This window comes from Artemia sp. Qi Xiang Cuo, unplaced genomic scaffold (assembly GCF_049724085.1).
Source record: "Artemia sp. Qi Xiang Cuo unplaced genomic scaffold, ASM4972408v1 HiC_scaffold_32, whole genome shotgun sequence".
Classification (NCBI taxonomy): Eukaryota; Metazoa; Arthropoda; class Branchiopoda; order Anostraca; family Artemiidae; genus Artemia; species Artemia sp. Qi Xiang Cuo.
Genome location: NW_028297441.1, coordinates 2,706,869 through 2,729,821, shown reverse-complemented (window position 1 = coordinate 2,729,821; position 22,953 = coordinate 2,706,869).

The following is a 22,953-nucleotide window of genomic DNA, read 5'->3' as shown; positions in this document are numbered from 1 at the left end:
CCAACTCTTTCATTTCAACGAAAAAAATCAAAAATGAACTTTGAAACATCAAGAGAATATAACCGTTAAACGTTAAATCATGACAAAACGATACTGAAATAACCCAAAGCTTCCATTCCAATGAAAGAAATTCAAAATGAACTTTAAAAGATCCGGGGAATGTACCTTTATTATGGTAAACCACGACAAAACACTAATAAAATATTTAAACTCTTGTTTTTCAACGAAAGAAATTCAAAATGAAGTTTGAAAAATTAAGAGAATGTAACTGTGACATGGTAAACCACGACAATATACTACTGAAATAATTCAACTTTTGCATTTCAATGAAAGAAATTAAAATGAACTTTAAAAAATCAAGAGAAGGAAAGTGTGACAGGGTAAACCACGAAAAAACCCTACTGAATTATTCCAACTCTTGCATTTCAACGAAAGAAATCCAAAATGAACTTTGAAAAATAAACAGAATGTAGCTGTGACGAGGTAAACCATGATAAAACACTATTGAAATAATCCAACTCTTGCATTTCAATGAAAAAAATCAAAATGAACTTTGAAAAATCAAGAGAATGTAACTGTGACACGATAAACCACAACAAAACACTACTGAAATATTCAAATCTTGCATTTCAACGAAAGAAATTCAAAATGAACTTTGAAAAATCTTGAGAATGTAACTGTGACAAGGTAAACCACGACGAAACACTACTGAAATAATCCAACTCTTACATTTCAACGAAAAAATTTGAAAATGAAATTTGAAAAATCAAGAAAATGTAACTTTGAAATGGTGAATCATGACAAAACACTACTGAAATAATCCAACTCTTGCATTTCAATGAAAGAATTTCAAAAGAACTTTGAAAAATCGAGAGAATGTAACAGCGACAAGGTAAACCATGACAATACACTACTGAAATAATCCAACTCTTGCATTTCAATGAAAGAAATTCAAAAAACACTACTGAAATAATCCAACTCTTGCATTTCAATGAAAGAAATCCACAATGAACTTTGAAAATCAAGAGAATGTAACTGTGACAAGGTAAACCACGACAAAACACTGCTGAAATAATCCAACTCTTGTATTTCAATGAAAGAAATTCAAAAAACACTACTGAAATAATCCAACTCTTGCATTTCAATGAAAGAAATTCAAATGAACTTTGAAAAATCAAGAGAATGTAACTGTGACATGGTAAACCACGACAAAACACTACTGAAATATTCCAAGTCTTGCATTTCAAGGAATGAAATTCAAAATGAACTTTGAAAAATCAAGAAAATGTAACTGCGACAAGGTAAACTATAAAAAAACACTACTGAAATATTCCAACTCTTGCATTTCAATGAAAGAAATCCACAATGAACTTTGAAAATCAAGAAAAAATAATTGAGACATGGTAAACCAAGACAGAGCACTACTGAAATTTTCTATCTCTTGCATTTCAGTGAAAGAAATCCACAATAAACTGTGAAAGTCAAGGGAACTTAAGTGTAACAAGGTAAACCACGAAAATACACTAGTGAAATAATCCAACTGTTGCATTTCAATGAAGAAAATCCAAAATGAACTTTGAAAAATCAAGAAAATGTAACTGTGACAAGGTAAACAACAACAAAAGATTACTGAAATATTCCAACTCTTGCATTTCAATGATAGTAATTCAAAATAAACTTTGAAAAATTAAGAAAATGTAACTATGACAAGGTAAATCATGACAAAACACTACTGAAATAATCCAACTCGTGCATTTCAACGAAAGAAGTCAAAAATGAATTTTGAAACATCAAGAGAATATAAACGTGAAATGGTATATCATGACAAAACACTACTGAAATAACCCAACTCTTGCATTTCAATGAAAGAAATTCAAAAGAACTTTGAAAAATCGAGAGAATGTAACTGTATTATGGTAAACCCCGACAAAACACTACTAAAATATTTCAACTCTTGTTTTTCAACGAAAGAAATTAAAAATGATCTTTGAAAAATCAAGAGAATGTAGCTGTGACATGGTAAACCACGACAATACCCTACTGATATAATCCAACTTTTGCATTTCAATGAAAGAAATTCAAATGAACTTTAAGAAATCAAGAGAATAAAAGTTTGACAGGGTAAACCACGATAAAACCCTACTTAATTATTCCAACTCTTGCATTTCAACGAAAGAAATCCAAAATGAACTTTGAAAAATAAACAGAATGTAGCTGTGACAAGGTAAACCACGATAAAACACTATTGAAATAATCCAACTCTTGCATTCCAATGAAAAAAAAATCAAAATGAACTTTGAAAAATCAAGAGAATGTAACTGTGACACGATAAACCACAACAAAACACTACTGAAATATCCAAATCTTGCATTTCAACGAAAGAAATTCAAAATGAACTTTGCAAAATCTTGAGAATGTAACTGTGACAAGGTAAACCACGACTAAACACTACTGAAATAATCCAACTCTTACATTTCAACGAAATAATTTGAAAATGAAATTTGAAAAATCAAGAGAATGTAACTTTGAAATGGTGAATCATGACAAAACACTACTGAAATAATCCAACTCCTGCATTTCAATGAAAGAAATTCAAAAGAACTTTGAAAAATCGAGAGAATGTAACTGCGACAAGGTAAACCCTGACAATACACTACTGAAATAATCCATCTCTTGCATTTCAATGAAAGAAATCCACAATGAACTTTGAAAATTAAGAGAATGTAACTGTGACAAGGTAAACCACGACAAAACACTGCTGAAATAATCCAACTCTTGCATTTCAATGAAAGAAATCCAAAATGAACTTTGAAAAATCATGAAATTGTAACTGTGACACGGTAAACCACAACAAAACACTACTGAAATATTCCAACTCTTGCTTTTCAACTATAGAAATTCAGAATGAACTTTGAAAAATTAAGAGAATGTAACTGTGAAATGTTAAATCATGACAAAACACTACTGAAATAATCCAACTCTTGCATTTCAATGAAAGAAATTCAAATGAACTTTGAAAAATCAAGAGAATGAAACTGTGACATGGTAAACCACGACGAAACGCTACTGAAATATTCCAACTCTTGCATTTCAACGAAAAAAATCCAAAATGAACTTTGAAAAATCAAGAGAATGTAGCTGTGACAAGGTAAACCACGATAAAACACTATTGAAATAATCCAACTCTTGCATTTCAATGAAAAAAAAATGAAAATAAACTTTGAAAAATCAAGAGAATGTAACTGTGACACGATAAACCACAACAAAACACTACGGAAATATTCCAACTCTTGCATTTCAACGAAAGAAATTCATAAAGAACATTGAAAAATCATGAGAATGTAACTGTGACAAGGTAAACCACGACGAAACACTACTGAAATAATCCAACTCTTACATTTCAACGAAAACATTCGAAAATGAACTTTGAAAAATCAAGAGAATGTAACTGTGACACGATAAACCACAACAAAACACTACTGAAATATTGCAACTCTTGCATTTCAATGAAAGAAATTCAATAGAACTTTGAAAAATCGAGAGAATGTAACTGTATCATGGTAAACCACGACAAAACACTAATGAAATATTCTAACTCTTGCTTTTCAAAGAAATAAATTCAAAATAAACTTTTAAAAATTAAAATAATTTTAGCTGCGACATAGTAAACCACGACAATACACTACTGAAATAAATCAACTCTTGTATTTCAATGAAAGAAATTCAAATGAACTTTGAAAAATCAAGAGAATGACAGTGTGACAGGGTAAACCACGACAAAACACTACTGAATTATTCCAACTCTTGCATTTCAACGAAAGAAATACTAAATGAACTTTGAAAAATCAAAGGAAAATGTAACTGTGACAAGGTAAACCAAACACTTCTGAAATAATCCAACTCTTCTATTTCAATGAAAAAAATGCAAAGGAACATTGAAAAATTATGGGAATGTAACTCTGACACGATAAACTCAAACAACGCACTACAGCAATATTCCAAGTCTGGCATATCAACGAAACAAATTCCAAATGAACTTTGAAAAATCAAGAAAATGTAACTGTGACAAGGTAACACTACTGAAATATTCCAACTCTTGCATTTCAACGAAAGAAATTCAAAATGAACTTTGAAAAATCAGACCTTTGGAGGGGGGGGGAGGGGTCGGGGGGAGGGGGTCGTTCTGTCTCTCAATGCACAAAAAAAGTATAAAAAATTGGGGAGGGAAGGGTAGGGGAGGAGGGGAGGGTGGGGAGGGGAGGTGAGGAGGAGGAGGAGGAGAGGAGGAGGGGAGGGGAGGGGGGAGGAGGGGAGGGAGGAGGAGGGAGGGAGGAGGAGGGAGGAGATGGAGGGAGAGGGGCCCCTTTGGGGGGCCAAAGGGGGTGGGGCCCTTTGGGCCCCGGGGTGGGGGGTATGGGGGAACCTTGAGGACCGGTGGGCCCTTTGGGAGCCCAGTGGACCTTTGAGGACTGGTGGCTTCCTTCGGGGTTGGGGTAGAGGGATTGGAACCCTTTGGGGTTGGGGTAGGGGGATCGGAACCCTTTGGGGTTGGGGTAGAGGACCTCATGACACTGTTCAATGGAACTTGTGTTTTATAACGACCACAGAGTTTCACCCTCAAATTCTCTTCTATAATCATCTTTTAGAATGTCTCTAACTGTTTCGCCGAAGTAATTCCATAACCTGTCTAAAACAGTTTCGCCCAAATAATCCCTAAACGTAATTTCAGCGTGTTCCTTTTGTTTTTGGCATCTCTGCGCTGAGGCATTTCAAATTAATAAGAAACCTGATTCCCGCGCTAAAACAATTCATCGCTAAGATGTTTCTTGGAGAACTGTTTCCATGGCGTTTGGTTATTAATATCTTTGGAGTTCGACCAAAAGAGTTGTTTCCGAGGAATAGACATTAATGACTTGGATCTATTCCTGGAGAAATGTTGACAGTACCTGTCAGACTTTGTTAAACTATGCATGGAAACAATTTGATTAATGACTGACAGCACAGGTGTTCCAAATTCCCAATCGATTACACAATCAATTTCTCGGAAATCCATCTCCCCTAGGGACTCTATGCCCTAATTTGGTGTGGGGTCACGAGTCAATAAGGCCCTTCTACTACTGTCTCCACATCAAAAACATATTTTCTATCTGGAAATCAACTTTCTGAACAAAATGGCTATCTCAAAATTTTGATTGGATGTGTTTGGGGGAATGATGGGCGTTGTAGGACTAGGTTGTCCTCGAATCACTTTCGACGATTAAAGGAGCACTAGCCACTCCCATTTCCAATCGAATGAGTTCTTTTCAAAGTTTCTACGACAACTCCTTCGATATGAAGTGCCCGGGTATGGAGAAAAAAAACACATTATGCCCTCATCGTTCTTTACTTAGGCAGCGCTAGCGCGCTGCCCATGATTAATTAAAAAAAAGCTTTTAGAAACTGTGATGCACAAATTGCAGCCTTTTCTAAGATCTCCTGTTGAAGAAGCTGCGAGACCCGTTACAAATCACTAAAGAAATCGCATGCAGCAGGATAACGAGCCCATCACAATCACAAAACATTGTTTGGCAGTGCCTTGATGATAAATGGGTGAAAAAGTCATTTATGAAAGCAGTGATATCATAAAAAGCCCAATCACGCTGCCTTAGTTAGGAATGATGTTGGCACAATGTATTATTTTTTCTTTGAGACCAGGGTACTTCGTACCGAAGGAGTTGTGGTAGAAACTTCGAAACGCTCATTCGATTGGAAATTGGAGTGGCTTGTGCACTTTTTAATAGTCGAAAGTGATTTGAAGGCAACTAACAGCCCTTCCACGCCCACCATTGCCCCAGACACATCCCATCAAAATTTTGAGATAGTCATTTTGTTCAGCGTAGTTGATTTCCAGATAGAAATTATGTTTTTGAGGAGGACATTCCCCCACAGCCCTTAGAGCAAGGATTGTAAGTTATGCCCTGTGGGCATAAACGGGTATCATAGAAAGCGTTGTCGTAGAAACTTCAAAAAAGACTAATTTAATTGGAAATTCAATGGGCTAGTGCGCTTTTTAATAGTCGAAAGTGATTGGAGGGCAACTATCCCCCCTCTCACGCCCACCTTTTCGTCAAATACATCCAATCAAAATTTTGAGATAGGCACTTTGTTCAAGGTGGTTGAAAATCCCGGAAATTAGGTCTTTGAGGATGACACTCCCCCACAGCTCTCAGGGCAAGGTTGTAATTTATGCCCTGTGGGCATTTAAGGTCTTTATAGAAAACGTTGCAGTAGAAAATTCAAACCGGGCTGATTTGATTGGAAATTTAAATGGCTAGTGTCTTTTTCAATAGTCAAAAGCTAACACCCCTTCCACGCCCACCATTTAACCAAACGCATCCAATCAAAATTTTAAGATAGCCATTTTGTTCAAAGTAGTTGAAAGGTCCGGAAATTATATCTTTGAGGATGACACTCCCCCCACATCCCTCAGCGTAAAGGTTTTAAGTTATGCCCTGGGGGCATATAAAGTTTTATCGAAAGTTTTGTCGTAGAAACTTAAAAAGGGGCTCATTCGATTGGGAATTCAAAGGGCGAGTGCCCTTTTTAAGAACCACCAACTTCAAAAAGTTCAAAAAGAAACTTAAAAAGGGCTCATTCGATTGGAAACTAGAAGGGCATGTGCCCTTTGTAATAGTCGAACGTGATTGGAGGATAACTAACACCTCTCTCACACCCACCATTTCCCCAAACACATCCAATCAAAATTTGGAGGTAGCCATTTTGTTCGGCGTAGTTAAAAAGTCTATAAAATATGTTTTTGAGGATGAAACTACCCCCCCCCCCCACAGCCCTCAGGGCAGTGGGTTGTAAGTTATGCCCTGGGGGCACATAAGGCTTTCTTTTTACAGAAAGCGTTGTCGTAGAAACTTCAAAAAGGAACACATATTGTATATACAATACTATATTTACATATAGTATTGGTTAATGGGAAGTATAAAGACGTTTCAGGAGTGATTTTTTTCTGATGGGGGGGGGGGGGTGTCGGAGAAGGGGTTACGGGGGAGGATCCTTCCATGGAGGATGTTTCCTTGGGAGAAGGGACATTTCTATGAAGAGGGCGCCGGATTTCACAGCATTATTTAAAAAACGATCAGAAATTAAATAAAAAAACTAGTTTTTTTCAACAGAAAGTAAGGAGCAACATTAAAACTTAAAACAAACAGAAATTATTACGTATATGAAGGGGTTCACCCCCAAGTCAATACCTCGCCCTTTTCACTAAATTTTTTTTAGTACTTTCAAAAGAGCTATCCATTCTAATTAACCTTCCTTTGTGATTCAGGAGTTTGTGGTTCGAACCAAATTCGAACTTAAGCGTAAAGATCAAGGTATCGACTAGGGGGAAAACTCCCTAATATACGTTATAAAACATACGAATATAGAAGTTCGTTACGTAAGTTAATTCGTAAGTTACAACAGAAAAAAATTTCGAGAAAGCCATTTAGCCAAAAAATTAAAGTTAATTTGCAAATTATGTTTTAATTATTCATATACGTTGAGCCAAAATCAAAGCTGCATTAATTCAAAAACGTTCAGAAACTAAATGAAAAAAACAAGTTTCTTTAACTGAAAGTAAGGAGTGACATTAAAACTTAAAACGAAGAAAAATTATTCCGTATATGAAAGGGGCTGTCCCCTCCTCAATACCTCGCTCTTTACGCTAAAGTTTGTATCTGTCACACAACTTGATTTTTTAAAACAATAAAAAACTTTAGCGTAAAGAGTGAGGTATTGAGGAGGGGACAGCCCCTTTCATATACGGAATAATTTTTGCTCGTTTTAAGTTTTAATGTCACTCCTTACTTTCAGTTAAAAAAAACCTTGTTTTTTTTTATTTAATATGAAATAGAATCGAAAGAAAAAGTCTAAAATTTGTCCTTTTAAAATAGCAAATAATTGGAAAGTCACAAATGTACGTGAAAATAATCTTTCTTGTATCGTTGGTCCCTTTAATAATGGTCAGTGGGGCTCCAATCAGGACAGACTGCTCTGGTTCACCACATCCCGCAGCCATGTCATTGCTAACACTATGTCCCAACACAAACCATAGCAAAGAATAACCTGTCACTCTAACAACGGGTTCACAACTACCCAAAAGTTGACCATGTGTTCGTTTTTATCATTTGAGATCACCTATTATCAACTCTCGAGCTTACAGAGAAGCATGTAGAGGATTAAAATCTGGAAGTGATCATACTCTTGTTGGTGTGAAGGTATTTTGAATTTAAACACGAGGAAGAAACGATCCCCAAAAAGTAAACTAGATAGGGAGAAATCGAAAATTCAAGCAGTGAAAAAAGTGTTCTGCCTGAGGTGAAAGAGCCAGTTTGCAAGCCTGACGGACTATGATGAAGACCTTACCACTCTGTGGATACAATTCCAGAACACAACTGAATAGGTGGCTGCTGAAGTTTTCTGTTAAGCACCTGCAAAGCTAAAGAAAAATTGTGTCTCAGAGAACACTGTGCAGTTGATTGATGTGAGATGGCAGGCATCAAAACCATCAACCGCAGTTAAAAAGTCACTGCGTAAATAGGGTGAAAACAGCTTGCCTCAGGACCGCTAACAATTTTTGGAAAAAGTTGCCTTAGAAACAAAAAACGCAGTCAAAAAATATGACATGAGAAGACTATATATAACCCAGAAAGGAATAATTCAAAAAAGTCATCTGTCGCTGGCCCTTAAGAAAACTCTCAATTAAACGTAATTCATGACGTACAAGGTAAACCTGATCGCTGGAAGAGTTGCCTCAAATACCTTATTAATATAAATAAAGGTTTGCAAGCTGCGGCGCAGTTGCTTCCGCTAGCAGTAGGAAAACCAAGTTGTGAAATCAACATGGCACTATCTCCAGCATTAGCGATACTGAAAGCAATTAAACTGCTAAATGAAAACAGGTCACATATCGAGGATGATCTCCCTCCTAAGTTCTACGAGGCCTCACCACACGGTGTAGTGGAGCAAATGAACCCCTCTTCAGTGTGATACAGGAATAAAAGACCTTTCCATCTGATTGTAAGGTATCAGTAATAGTTCCAGTATTCAAAAATAAGACAATTATGACTGCTGCAATTACTGAGGGACATCACTAATGAATAAGGCTACCAAAGTATTCATGTTGTTTTCACTCAAAAGGTTCGAGGTAGCATGGAATGAGTGCACTCGTGAAAACCAGTACAGATTTAGAAGAGGGACAGGATGCGCTGATCCGCTTTTCACTTTTCGTATTATTCTATAGTAGTGCGAACGCTTCAGCCTCCCCATAATTAACATATTTTTGGATTTGGATTGCTGCTTTTGGCTCTGTAACCCGCAAAAACTTCTGGCATATTATGATAGAAGATGGTATTCCAATCGAACTAATAGAGCTGTTGAAGGCTTACTATGAATATTGCAACTCGATTATAAGAGTAATAGGCGAAAAAAATTAATCCCTTTGATGCGGAAAGCAGTGTAAAACAGAGGTGTATACTATCCCCATTTTTTGTTTAACTCTTGAATGGATCCTAGAAAGAGCACTCTCGGGTTTTGATGGTATTATTATAGGAACGGGCATTAATGTGTCTGACCTGGATTACATGGATGAAATCAACACTTATCGTTGTGATCCAGCAACTGCCGAAGCAAGGCTAAAAGATATAGTTAAAGCGGGTCTTAGAGCTGTTCTCTTCTATTCAGTCAAGACTTCACTATATAAAAATTTTTGATCGCCACTATCTACGAAAAATCCTGAGGCTGCGATACTCCGACAGACCTATATTGTTTATGTGCGCCTCTACTGCTGTAACATCGAGCCCATCGTCACGATTGTCCAATAGAAAAGACTGCGTTGGCCTAGTCGTCTCCTGAGAAGACCCAATGACTGTATCATCAAGCAAGGGCATTTAGCTACATTTTGTGAAACTAATGATGGTGACGAGGAGATCAATTGAAGAATTGGTGAAGAAGTGTCAGAAATAACCTCAACAATATTGGGCGGAATCACTCTTAACTAATGCATCACTCTTAACTAAGTCAACGCTCTTGCATTCAATCTGACTAACAAATCATTTCCTGGAAAATTTGTTGATAAACTTCATTGAAAAACCCGCCAAACTAAGTTTTCAACTCATAATGCAAAAACAACTCATAATTGAAGTTCGTATAAAATTTCATTCATTTTAGTAACAAACTGCTATTTCTCATCGCATCATTTGTTATCAACAATTAGTAGCTATATATTAGACTGGTATATAGACACAAAAACACTTACTTCAAAGGGTTACTTAGGCTGCCTTAAATAATATAATCAATAGTGCTGTGTCATAGTGTCAATTAGTTTTAGCACGTTATCACAAGCATAATTATTAAAGTCATGTCAAGGGTAAATTTTGTTCGTTTTTTTCTGTATAAGTAGTTGAAACGGATTCTTAAAACACTTCCCAAAGAAAGATTTTCAAAAGAACTTGCTTGTTTATGTGGTACCATTCATGGCGAAGATATCGCCTAAAAATGGTTTTTCCAGAGCGAGGCTCCAGAGCACAAGATCCTTTATCAAAATTAGGAAACTTCTTTGTGGTTATGAACTTCTGGTTATGGAAATAGCGGGGTCCAGCCAATTCCACCCCTCACTCCACGAGAAATTCTCCGGAAAATTCCCCTTGGAAAATTTTCCCCTACTACGGAAAATCCCCTCGGGAAAGTCCCCCCTACTGAAAAATCCCCAAATATAAAATTGAGCAGCCAAAGGGTTATTAAGACAAATAAAAAGAATGAAGAAAAGTGCATAATTGTACATTATCCATAACGAAGGAGCAGCGGTGGGTAATTGTGTAGGTGGGGGGATGCAAAACGCCTAAAAGAACTCAAATTGTATAAATCTCCATGAGCCTTCAGATAAACATAGGAAGGGGTAAGGGGGACGGGGTGAATTAATACGCCACCTCCTGTTATTTAGGCTAAGCCTGAACACGGGTACTGCAGGGTCATAACCTCCTTCTTATTGCAGAAAAATATTTCTGACATACATTTTAAATCTTGACTCGAATAAACTAGCTTGCTTCATGTTCATAAAATTGTGTAAGCACGCATCATCTATAATGAAGGAGGAATTGTCGATCATTCTGTTGGTGGGGGGGGAGGCAAATGCTTCAAATATTGAATTTTAACTCCAAAACATCTCACTCTCGTTGAGCCTTCTGATAAGTATAGAAATTGATATCCAATTCCCCTTGGCTTTTTTAAATATGTCTCGTCTACAATTTAATTATGAAAGTAAAGAGTAACCCTAAACCCTAAAATGAGCAAATTCCTTTTCTATAGGATGGGGCTGCCCCCTCCTATGCCCCATCGAGGTCATAGAAACTTGGGAGGATGCTCATTTGATCAGAAATTGAGAATTCCAGTGTCTTTTTTAAAAGTCAAAAGTGACCGGAGAGCAACCAACCTGTGTCCTAGAACCCTCTTTGATATTAGGTCCTTTTGTAACTCCTGTAACCCCTTAGGATATCTGATCAGCATTCCGAAAGACTCATTTTGTTAAGAATAGTTGAAAATATTAATAAGTTTGCATTCAAGTATGACATAAACACCATAGCCCCTGAGATAAGGGCCGTAAATTATGCAGAATGTCTATTCTTTTCAGACAAATTTAATAGTAGAAAAGGAAGGGGGGCACGTTTGATCTTGGGAGTCCAGTGGTGTGAAACTTTCAGGGATTATTTTCTTTGTCAAGAAGATCATCCATATTTTGTTGTGGGAGTGGGAGTGGTTAGGTACCCGTAAATAAGCTACGAAATGTCTTTTACTGATAAATTTGAGACTTAAAGCCGTAAATCCTTAGGCAAAGGGGACTAAAGTACAAACAGTTATTCAAAGGATTGGTTCTTTGAAATTGGGCCAAATATGAAACTTTGGGGCAAGGGGACCCCAATGCAGAAGGAAAATAATATATATATATATATATATATATATATATATATATATATATATATATATATATATATATATATATATATATATATATATATATATATATATCAATTAGGTGTCTGTGCATTTTCAAATAAAATGTTTTGTTTTACAGTCGGTCATGCTAATTTCTACATCCACACGCAGTAAACAGGAAGTGTACCTGCTTGGTTCAGTTTTGGAAGATCTATATGGTTCAAAATTGCCATCGACTGGTGATGTTCTCAGGCTCTATGCCACAAAGCTGAAAGTAGCAAAGATTCAACTTGAGGGAGCAGTATCAGTAATTAAGGACGTACAAATGTTCTGGGAGAAAGCCAGAATACCCATGCGCCGGAGTGATCAGGCAGTTGCCCAACTTGAAGTTTTAGTGCAGAGATGGGAAGGGTTGAAGAAAAACAAAGCAAGAAGGACAGCAACTCAGAAAGCCAATGAGGAAGAATTTAAGGAAGCTTTCAATGATATTTTTGACATAGCACACCAGGAAGCGTTGCAGCTCATAAAAATTGAGGAAGACAAGCAATGCTTGTTGGCCCAGCGGGAAAAAGGAAGGCGAGGGGTTATGGCAGGGGTTGACATGTCACTTACAAAAAAGGAGAAAGTATAGGAAAATAAACAAAAAGTCAGTCTTACTTGAAGATGAAAAAGCAACTTGACATGGCAAATCTAGATTAAACTGTGTTATTGGAGTCTTCTGATTCGTCTTCTAGTAATGATGATGCAGATATGGAAGTGTTACCAAGAATCGGCCGTGAAGCCACCGAACAACCATGTACACCAAAACGAAAACGTGGAAGAACAAACATTTTAACTCCTACTCTCCTGTCATCCCTAGACCACACAAAGACAAGTGACAGGCAAGCAGCTCAGATCATTGACCCAATAATTCAAGCGAAAGGTCACAACGTTCAGGATTTCAGTATCAACAGATCATCTATAAGACGTTACCTTCAGAAGCATCCTGTCACATTTCCATCTCAGTTGAACTCTGATTTCAATCCCTAGAAGCCAATGGTTCTTCACTGGGATGGAAAGCTTATGAAAGACCTCACTGGATATGAAAAAGTTGACCGACTGCCGATAATCGTCTCTGCATCTTGAACAGAACAACTGCTTTGTATCTCAAAGCTGGCTTTAGGTACTGGTAAATCCATGGCAGATGCAATTATGGACACAGTGTCTGACTGGGGCATTGTAGACAGCATCAAGGCTCTCACCTTTGATATAACATCAAGCAAAAACGGCCGAATGAACGGTCCTCGTACTCTGCTTGAACAGCATCTTGGTAGAAGTGTTCTGCATCTTGCATGCAGACACCACATCCATGAAAAAATACTGGAAGAGGCATTCAGCATCACAATGGGACCTTCAAGTGACACAGACATCCAGCTGTTCAAACGGTTCAAAGCCTTTTGGCCAAACATTGTGTATGCTGATTACAAGCCTGGTGTTGAGGTTCCAGTCATTGCTGCGGCTCTGGTTGATGCGCTGGATGATATGAAGACCTTTCTGACTGATCAGCTGGGTATTTGTCACCAAAGTAAAGACAACCGTGAGGTCCTCGAGCTTTCCCTGCTGTTCATTGGTGGTCTTCCGGCTCGTGGTGGAATGTTCAGGAAAACAGGAGCCCTTCATCGTGCTCGTTTCAAGGCACGACTGATTTATGCATTGAAAATATACATGTTCAGATATTCTGGCTTCAAGCTGACAGATCGTGAAATCACTGGTCTGGGCAACTTCTGTCCTTTTGGTGTAGAAATTTATGTTAAATCATGGTTCCTTTCTCCTCTGCCAACATCAGTACCAGCCAATGATTTAATGCTTCTGAAGAGTCTCCTCACTTATGGATTGCCAGCAGCAACTGGTGCACTGAAGAAACTGTGTGGGCAGCTGTGGTATCTAAGCAAAGAACTGATAGGACTGGCATTTTTTGACAGGGGTGTTGATGCAGCTGAAAAAAGAGCAATAGTCGAAGTACTCTGCCATGAAGGACCAGAGGACCCACCGAAGCACATCACTGTGGACAAAACTATAGAACCAACATGAATCTACAGACTTTGTTACAAACAAAACAAGGAACTTCTTTCATATCCTTTCCATTTCAGATAGTTTCTTATCTACAGATCCTGGGACATGGGTGGATAATGAATCCTATGTAAAGGCTGAAGCAATCGTCAGAGAACTACGAGTAGTGAATGACATAGCCGAACGTGGAGTTGCCCTTATAAAGGACTATGATTTGCTGCTAACAAAAAATTAATACCAGATGCAATTTGCTCTGCAATTAGTTAAAGAGCATCAAAAACGTTTTCCTGATTCTAACAAGTCAACAATCCTTCAAGGGCAAGCCACAACCTCTGACAGCCCAAGCCCAGCATGATTTTGTAGTGTGTAATTTTTATCAATTACCGAAAGATGCGTTTGATATTTGCTATGCCAGGGACATATTTTAATCAGTCATTATGATTGCTTTAACAAACTAATGATTTGATGAGTTGAGTATTGATTATATCTAATATGTCCTCGTTAAATTTTCTTTGCTGAATGAATTTCCTAAGTGCATCCTAAATTGCGTAAAACATTGTCCAAGCAGAAGTATAGCGATTGTATGCTAAACTTCACTTGAATTGAGCATACCCTAAATATTGACCAATTTTGAAAATTTTTTGCCCATGTTGTTAACTTTTGATGTAGACAAAAATAGCAGGGTGGGAGGTTTATTATTCTGAAGTGAAAAAATAAGGACCACCCTAATATATATATATATATATTATTTGAAAAAAACTACGTTTTCTAAAGAGTTAAAGAGGCTGAGTTACAAGGTCGAACCTTAAAACGTACAGGGATTAGGAGGCACAGTTGGGGGGCTGCCGCCCCCAAACCCCCGCTTTCGCAGCCTTTAAATAAAAAAAAGAGTTTTTTAAACTGAAAGTAAGGAGCGACATTAAATCTTAAAACGAACAGAAATTATTCCGTATATGAAAGAGGCTGTGCCCTCCTCAACGCCTCGCTTTTTTACGCTAAAGTTTGACTCTGTCTCACAACTTTATTTTTTAAAACAATAAAAAACTTTAGCGTAAAGAGCGAGGCGTTGAGGAGGGCACAGCCTCTTTCATATACGAAATATTTTCTGTTCTTTTTAAGATTTAATGTCGCTCCTTACTTTCAGTTTAAAAAACTTTTTTTTTTATTTAAAGGCTGCGAAAGCGGGTTTTTTTTTTTATTTAAAGGCTGCGAAAACTGTGCCTCCTAATCCCTGTACGTTTTAAGGTTCGACCTTGTAACTCAGCCTCTTTAACTCTTTAGAAAACGTAGTTTTTTTCAAATAATTTCTGCACGTTTTTGTACAGTTTATTGTTTAAAAAACAGAGTTGTGAGAAAGTCAAACTTTAGCGTAAAGAGCGAGGCGTTGAGGAGGGCACAGCCCCTTTCATATACAAAAGCGGGGTTTTGGGGGGTGGCAGCCCCCCAACTGCACCTCCTAATCCCTGTACGTTTTAAGGTTCGAACTTGTGACTCAACCTCTTTAACCGCCCCCCAACTGTGCCTCCTAATCCCTGTACGTTTTAAGGGTCGACCTTGTAACTCAGCCTCTTTAACTCTTTAGAAAACGTAATTTTTTTTCAAATAATTTAAAAAAGAAACTGAGTTTCTTTTTTAAGTTTAAATTCAGTATATAAAAAATTTGCTCTGACAGTGAATCGAACCCGGGTTTTCCACCTGAGAGTCTGGAGTATCAACCGCTGGACTAAACAGACACAATTGTAATTGTTTTTTAGTAAATGTTAGCTATTATCGACGCAAGCAAATTCCCACAAAACTTGATATTTGTTTTTTGGAAAACAGGGAAGGAGCTATCAGATTGAGCTGAAATTTCGAGAATAAGCTCCCAGGCCCCAGGAAAGCTTATCCTCTAAATTTCAGCCCGATCAGACAACGTTAAAGGGGGGTTGTGGTGGGAAAAATTAACATGGGCTATTATAGGAAAACGAGGTTTTTCGTAAATATAAATTCGGGGGATAATTTTTTCGGTCTGAAAATATCAAAAGGCCCTAACAGGTCAAATTTTGCTTCGAATGAGTCCTCATTCACCCGGATCAGTTGCCAACTGTGGCCTGTAGGCGTGGCTAAGAAAAAAAAGGATGAATTTTAAGTGGCTATATTTGGTTTTTTGAAAACATGAAAGGAGTGATCGAATTGAGCTGAAATTTCGAGGATAAGCTCTTGGGCCCTAGGAAAGCTTAACCTCTAAATTTCAGCCCAATCGGACAACGTTAAAGGGGGGCTGTGGTAAGAGGGTCGAAACTTCCGGCCCAGTTTACCCCATGAAGATAAAGTCGGAGGAGGATGAAATTTTGCAAGTTTTTTAGTTTGAGCTTGGGCTACAAAATGCGATTACCGCCGTCTCTCTGTGACCTCTAGGACCTGAAATCGCTTAACATTGTGGTGGGTCGCCTCTTTATAGAGGCACAAGTGTGCCTCCTTGATATATTTCCCCCCCCATATACACATATATATATATATATATATATATATATATATATATATATATATATATATATATATATATATATATATATATATATATATATATATATATATATATATATATATATATATATATATATATATATATATATATATATATATATATATATACCCCTGTGTGTGTGTATATATATATATATATATATATATATATATATATATATATATATATATATATATATATATATATGTACCATTCCATGTGAAAGGGGCTATTTTCAAAACTTTGGAAAGAATCGCTCGATTGAAAATTGAAAGTTCTTTTGTCCTTTTTAAAAGTCGAAAGCTACTGGAGGGCAATCACCCTCCCTCGCATTTCCGTTTTGGCTATTCCGACCTCCTCTAACCCCATTGATATCGAATCAAACTTTGGGATATCTGTTTTGTTCAAAAATTTCGAAATGTCTAATAAGATACCCTTTTGGGTTAATATAACCCCCAAGGCCCCAATGTTAAACTTTACTTACTCTGCTATGATAACTCATCCCCCAGAAACACGAAAAAAGAATAAAAATAAAAAAAAAAAATAAAAAAAAATAGTAATACATTCTACACCTCATATTCTGCCTATATTCTTTTCTTTGTTATTTTTATTCGTCATACTCTTTCTGTGGCTGCTTAATTTTACATATGATGGGAATTTTCCATGAAGGAAATTATTTCGGGGGAGTTTTTGTGGTGATTATTTTTTGGGAGGTATTTTCTACGGGGGGAATTTTCCGGGGTAAATAAGTCTAGTACCAGAAAAATCGCTGCTGTGTCTACATTTTAATTTATAATAAATGTCACTAGAAAGAGTAGGGCTCCCCTCAAAATGTTTATTCTGCCCACTCCTTGCTTGAAAACATACAAATCTTTCCAAATATTTTAAAACTCACTTCCTTAGAAAGTTTTGATGTTTTCAAATGTCTCAAGAATATGGCTGAAGCGGAAAGATCGAGGGCAAAAACTTAGGGTAATATTGGTCAAAAATTAGCCAAAATTAAGCTAAAGATCGTCTAAAATCGGGAGGTGGTGCTATTGCTGGAAATAGGTGTGAAAAGGAACTTTTAAAGAAGCGTTAGAGAATCTTCCAGTGGGTGGGTTTAAAAAAAGTTTTAACTACCATTTCTTGATTTTTGACAAACTTAAAACAAACTAAGTTTAAAACAAAACAAGTTAATTTAAACAAACTTAAAACAAAATAAGTTTAAAACAAACTCGTAGACGCTTGATGGCCTTAAAAGTTTAGTTAAGTGATAATAACATCTACATCAAACCTCATAGGAGGAGAGCATAAAAAGATCTTCGTAAATGTTCAAGAACCACAACAAACACCACAAACACTCAATAAGTTCAGGAATACCTTATTTTGTATGATTAACGAGGTAAAGCTCGATTTTTGGTTCATTTCAACAACTTTTTCCTTCCCCTTTTTCAATAGAATAAAAAAAAAAAGATTTACTCGTACATAATTGTATCAGTTTTATGTATTATTTAAATATTCAAAGTGTTCACCTTGTGACAGCGGAACGGTTAAAGCTAGGCCTGGTATCTACCAGTACCAGGAGCTAGGTTCAATCTCCGGTGTCGCAAGGAAACTCTCTTTGTATCTATTTTTAATAAAAAAAAATTTCAAAACATCAAAAAATGTGGTAAATTAAAAACGAATACGAAAATTTTGGATTTAGGTGTAGCATCCCTTATGCATTTTCATGTGCTATAGTCGGGGAGCCAAGGTTGAAAAAGTCGTCGAACAAAGATATAGAAAAAAAATTATGTGCGGATGGATATATTTTGTATGATTTTGATAATTATGGACGGATGGACACTAACTGCCAAGCTTGCAAGGCCTGCTTCGAGGCATCAAAAATGGATAAATGTTAAAGAAAAAATATAAAAAAGTGAATTCTAAAAGTAATTTTAAGAATTAGAGGGTATTTTTTTTATAAAAATTATAAGAGGGTAAGGACAGCTTAAAAAGATCTTCATAAACGCTCAATAAATACAACAAACACCACACAGACTCAATAAGTTTATGAATACCTTATTTTGCATGATTAATGTGTTAAAACTCAACTTTTGGTCCATTTCAACAGATTTTTCCTTCCCCTTCTTCGATAGAATTAAAAAAAAAGATTAACTCGCGTATAATTGCATCAGCAACTAAGCTGGGGTTCATAGTCGTTACATTCTTCTTGCTTTAATGAAAGTCCGTATTCTCTCTAAAGGAATAAGGAACAAAGAAAATATTTGATTTGCACAATGGTCATTGTGAGAGAGTCCAATGAAGTCTACCTTTTATCAAATGCATTCATGGACTGAATAGAAGCTGTCAGAAATATTACAATAGTCGGCCGTATTCGTAAAATGGAATTTTTAGGTATGAATAAATATCTATGGATGGCCATGCAACCCGTGTCTGAGACGCTTTAAAAATATCGTTTTTGATATTTCAGCTGGGTTGAGCCGAAATTTTTCGGGTTTCATCTTTATTGTTAGCTAACAAAAAGGGAAAAATTTGGTAGAAGGCTAAACCTGTTGTAAAGAAAGAATTCTTAAAATAAAGCATTTGGTAATGACTGTGAAACCGTATCTGGGAAAACTTTGAAATATCGCTTTTGGTGTTTTTGTTGAATTAACAAAAAATTATTTTGTTTTGTTTAATATTGGTTAAGAAAAATTGGAGAATTTTTTGAACGCTTAAAGTTTTGACAAAAAATAGATTTTGTTCTAACTCTTAATATTAGATTTAAAAGAAAATCAACCAACCACATTAGAAATAGCATGTCCCTGGCTTATTTAATTTTTTATTCCAACCACATTAGAAATAGAAATGTCCCTGGCTTATTTAATTTTTTTATTCCTAAATTCATGGCACTGCGCATACATAAATATCTAATTGGCCGTTAGTCTTTTATCTCGGTTTTAGATGACTGTTGAATCTTTTTTTTAAAGGGTCAACAGAGAAACTTCTAGGGATAACTTCCTTAGGAAGAGCATTTCATATCAAAGTGCAACGCCGAAGGAAGCTGTTCTTCAAGCACTCTGTTCTCGGGATACCAACCCCAAGGTAATTAAACCGAGCTGTGTGCCCTCGTCTGTGTCTAGTCGGTTGCACAATACGAATAAGCTCTGGAGAAGGAGGTGAATTTATGCCCTTGTAGAAAATAACCATTGACGTTACATCAAACTTCACACTATGAGACCGGAAAGAGTCGTGAGAAATGGCTAAACCTGCCCTATTAGCCCCATTTTCAATCTTTTGGAGTGGTATCAACAACGTCGTTGGGGTACCAGCATACAGAATGGGATGGATCTAATGTAAAACTTGGGAAGTGGCATGATTGAGCTCAGCGGTAGAAAGCTAAAAACTTAATACATTTTGTATTTGGACGATCACACTAATCCAGTTAAACCCGTTCTGATGCCAAATGCCGGGTTTCCTCTTAGCTTATCATAGGCAGCGCAATTGCACTGCCAAAGTAAAGAACGTTGTGGGCAAAATGTATTATATTTTTTTGGTCTTAGACCAGGGCACTTCGTATCGAAGGAGTTGCCGTAAAAACTTAAAAAAGGACTCATTCGATTGGAAACTGGAATGGCTAGTGCCCTTTTTAATAGTCGAAAGTGATTGGAAGGCAAGTAACACCTCTTCCATGCCCACCACTTCCCAAAAAATATCCAATCAAAATTTTTATATAGCCATTTTGTTCAGCGTAGTTTATTTCCAAATAGAAATTATATTTTTGAGGAGGAAACTCCCCCACAGCCCTCAGAGCAAGGGTTGTAAGTTATGCCTCAGGGGCATATAAGGTTTTTTATAGAAATCTTTGTCGTAAAAACTTCAAAAGGGCTCATTCAATTGGAAATTCAAAGGGCTAGTGACCTTTTTAATAATTGAAAGTGATTGGAGGGCAACTAACCCCCCTCCCACGCCCACCTTTTCCCCAAACACATACAATCAAAATTTTTAGATATCTATTTTGTTCAACGTAGTTAAAATTTTAGAAATTAGGTCTTTGAGGATGATAGCCACCTTAGAGCCCTCAGGGCAAGGGGTGTAAGTTATGCCCTGGGGGCATATATGGTTTCTATAAATAGTGATGTTGTAGAAACTTCAAAGAGGGCTCATTCGATTGGAAATTAGAAGGGCTTTTGCCCTTTTTAATAGTCGAAAGTGATTAGAGGATAACTAATACCCCTCTGACACCCACCATTTCCCCAAACAGATCCAATCACAATTTTGAGATAGCCATTTTGTTCGACGTAGTTAAAAATTCCGGAAATTATGTTTTTGAGGATGACACTCCCCCCATACCCTCAGGGCAAAGGTTGCAAGTTATACCCTGGGGGCATATAAGTTTTTTTTATAAAAAGCGTTGCCGTAGAAACTTCAAAAAGGAATCATTCAATTAGAAATTGAAAGGGTTAGTGCCCTTTTTAATAATCGAAAGTGATTGGAGGGCAAGTAACCCCGCTCTCACGCCCACCATTTCCCAATACACATCCAGTCAAAATTTTGAGATAGCCATTTTGTTCAACGTAGTTAAAAAGTCGAGAAATAATGTCTTTGAGGATGAAAAAACCCTCACAGCCCCCAGGCAAGGGTTGTAAGTTATGCTCTGGGGGCATATAAGGTTTTTATAGACAGCGTTGTCGTAGATTTCAAAAAAGGCTCATTCGATCAGAAATTGAGGGGAATAATGCCCTTTTAAATAGTCTGAAGTGACTGGAGGGCAACTAACCCCCTTCTAACGCCCACCATTTCCCCAATCACATCCAATCCAAATTTTTAGAGAGCAATTTTGTTCAATGTAGTTGAAAGTTCTGGAAATTAGGTCTTTGAGGATGACAACACCCCCCCCCCCCCCAGCCGTCAGGACAATGGTTGTAAGTTGTGCCCTGGGGGTTTATAAGGCTTTTATTGAAAGCGTTGACGCAGAAACTTCAGAAGGGCTCATTCAATTGGAAATTGAAAGGGCTAGTGCTTTTTTTTATAGTTGAAAGTGATTGAAGAGCAACTAACGCCCCTCTCATGTCCGCCATTTCCCCAAACACATCCAATCAAAATTTTGAGATAGCTATTTTGTTTAACGTAGTTGAAAGTTCTGACAGCCCCCTCATAGCCCTCATGGCCAGGGTTTTCATTTATGCCCTGAGGGCATATAAGGTGTTTATAGAAGGCGTTGTCTTAGAAACTCAAAAAGGGATCATTCGATTGGAAATTGAAACGGCTTGTACCCTTTTTAACACTCTAAAGTGATTGGAAGGCTTGACCAGGGCAGGACACTTCGTATCGAAAGAGTTGTCGTAGGAACTTCGAAAAGGGCTCATTCGATTCAAAATAGAAAGGGCTAATGCTCTTTTGAATAGTCAAAAGTGATTGGAGGGCAACTAACCCCCTCCCACGCCCATCCTCCCATTTGCCCATTATGTTTAAAAACTAAATGTTGCCTTAAGATTAAATCAAAATGCACTGTGTTAATATTAATTCTCAATAAGGCACCTCAGCAGTATCCTAAGAGCGACTGAGGGTATTATGTTCAAGCTTTCAGGGCTACTTCTGCTCTTAAAATGTAAAAAGTCAAAATAGCGTAAGTGTATCCAAGCTATCATAGAACGTAAACAGATTTTTTTGCGAATGGTATCAAGTTTTCTATTTCAGGTCAACTAGAGGAGGTATGAAACTAAATTAAACACTAATAATTGTGTCCAGATTTTTAAAAGGGTGTACGTTGTTAAAAGTCACTGAAAATTTTTCTCCAGCATACAAATAGCAGGCCAAACTATAAAGTCTTAAAAATACGAAAACATTTAAAGTATTTCTTTCTTTTTCCTTGAAAAGACTATGTCAATACAAAACGACCAGAAATTAATTAAAAAAAACTTTTTCCACAAAATAAGTTTTTCAAAGAAAACTAAAGAACTCTATTAAACCAAAAATAAGCAAAATAAAAATAAAATAATCTATCAAGTGTGAAACTGCCTCAAATCAGCATCGATAAATAAATGGAACCCAAACCGAATAGAAATTACAATAAATAACCGAGACAAACTCAAAACGAGGAGAAATTAACATGAGTAGTAGAAGTGACCCTAGTACTCCGAACATGACCACGTGGTCATGTCAGCATTTTTAATACTGACGGGGCACCAAATATGGGCATAGAGTCCCTTACGAACCACGTGGTTTATGGTTTTCTCAGTGAGAATGAAAAAACAGGAATTTTCTCACTTGAAAAAACAGAAATTTTATCACATTTATGTTTGTTTTTATGGATGGTTATGTGTGTTGTTCGTTTTATTTGATGTTTTTCATGGTTGTCAACATCAAATTATGGATGATTTATGGTTTTTGTCAGTGAGAATTTGAAAAACAGGAACTTTCTCACATTTATGTCTGTTTTCATGGATGGTTATGTGTGTTGTTCGATT